A 2,310-nucleotide genomic window follows, 5' to 3' on the forward strand; every position below is an offset into this window, starting at 1 on the left:
TTCTCTCCGATACGTTTGGTATGAGAGGGGTCCTGGGTGCAACAGAGGAGACCACTGGCCTGTCCCAAAAGGCTCCTGTCCCGGGCTGAAGAGTGGAAGGAATGATTCTCTGAATACCAGATGTCCGGGGGATTTTCCGTCAGGGAGGGGAAGGTGAGACAAATGAATTTTAGGGAAGGACAGCTCTTTGGAACACATTCGAGCGGCTTGTGAAATCAGATATCCGTGAGAGGCAGGACTGGAGTTCCCGTAATCAGTGTTTCGGAGCAGGGGCTCAGAATTACGACGCGGTTGGTTCCCGAAGAGCTGCGTCTAGACTCAAAACCGAGTTCTACATCGTGATACAGTGTACCCCGTGATACGGCCGTGACTGTGGTTCTCGAACACGTGGATTATTGAGTGTGGCCGTTTTCTGGATTGCGTTTTTCCATCGACATACGCGTTAATCTGGGGAGCTCCGGTCCAGAACCGACCCTGACGACCCGGCCCTAGGGGTAAGTGAAGATTATGTTGCAAATTCCTCTCCTGCTCACAGGGGCTCTGCTGTCTCCTCCTCCCATTCTCCAGTCACACACTCTGGCTTATATCCTCTGACCTAATGGAAAGAGACTAGTTTGGCCCTGGGAGTCGAGAGACCTAGATGCTACGGCCAGCTTCGTTCGTTCGATCGTATTGAACGCTTACTGTGTGCAGCGCACTGTACTAAGCTCCTGGATGTACAATTCGGCCGCAGCGACGATCCCTGCCCAGTAACAGGCTCACGGTCTAAACGTCACCTCTTGCCTGCTGTGTGACCTGGGCAAGTCCCTTAACTTCTCTGGGCCTCAGTTTCTTCTCTTCTGCTGTCGAGTCACCTCCGGCCCAGAGCGTCTCCATCGGGTTTTCTTGGTAAGAAGTACGGAAGTGGTGGACCGCTGCCTTCTTCCGCGCAGTAAACTTGAGTCTCACCCTCGGCTTGCTCCCATGCCGCTGCTGCCCGGCATAGGAGAGTTCTGACTTGTAGTGGACGACCTTGGGGATAAAAGACTGTGAGCCCCATGTGGGACAGGGGCCGCGTCTAATCCGATTGGCTTCTATCTACCCCAGCACTTAGAGTGCCCGGCACAGAGTAAGCGCTTAACAAATACCATAAAAGGAAAAAAAAAAAAAGTGATGAGGAGAGGGAAGGAAGTGGCCGGGAGGGATTTGGCTTCCATTTTGGGCGGGGCTTACGGAAGCTGGGAGATGATGGCGTTATATTGTTCTATCACACTCTCCCGAGCACTCAGTACAGTGTTCTGCGCACAGTAAGCACTCGACAAATGACTGGCCATTACTGCCTGACACCGTGGCTCAGCTGAAAGAGCACGGGCTTGGGAGTCAGAGGTTATGGGTTCGACTCCCGGCTCTGCCACTTGTCAGCCGTGTGACTGTGGGCAAGTCACAACTTCTCCGTGCCTCAGTTCCCTCATCTGTCAAGTGGTGATTAAGACTGTGAGCCTCATGTGGGACAACCTGATTAGCCTGTCTCTCTCCCGGCGCTTAGAACAGTGCTCTGCACATAGTAAGCGCTTAACAAATACCAACATTATTATTATTACATAATGACACATTACGAATTGTGGTCATTCGGAACTACAGGCGCATCGGTATTATTAATGGGGGATCGGCTCCCACAGACCAGACACCTGACGACCTAAATGACCAAGAATTCTGTCATCAGTCAGCTATAGGTGAGTGTTAAAGCGACATTAATGTACTTACATTTAAACTGAGAGGTTCCACATTAAGGTAGCTGACAAACTTCATCGTAGAAATAGCAGTTTTTGCCGTTATTTGGAAAAGACGTAACCAAGAAAGAATAAAGTCAAGGAGCTGACATTCTCAATAGGGATAGGGACATAAAAATAGTCACAAATAAAGTAGTCAAGGTAAATAATTGAATAAATGCCCAGCTTAAAAAATAGTTTTTCCAACGGTTCCCAGGCTTCTAGAGCTTGTGCCTTACAGGGAGCTGGGGTCGACAAAGCCCAAACCGACGGATTGTAAAGCGGAAACAGTGGGAATTTAGAAACGTTACGAGTCCCATTCGTCTTAATTTGAAATGTTTTGTCTAGGACTTGGTGTAATTGAATTTGCCGAGGTGCGCAGATTCAATCGGTTTCGATGTCTCGAGTGGATTGAAACCTGAATGGCCTTCATCCGAGTTCCTTTTATGTGCCTAAATCTGGTGGCACCAGGGCAGCCGTAGCCCCTCGTAACCTTTGGGTCAGCCGGGGCGAAGCCGAAGGAGAACAGAGAGCCCCGCTCAGAGGCCTGCCTGACCTGTGG

This window comes from Ornithorhynchus anatinus, chromosome 2 (assembly GCF_004115215.2).
Source record: "Ornithorhynchus anatinus isolate Pmale09 chromosome 2, mOrnAna1.pri.v4, whole genome shotgun sequence".
Classification (NCBI taxonomy): Eukaryota; Metazoa; Chordata; class Mammalia; order Monotremata; family Ornithorhynchidae; genus Ornithorhynchus; species Ornithorhynchus anatinus.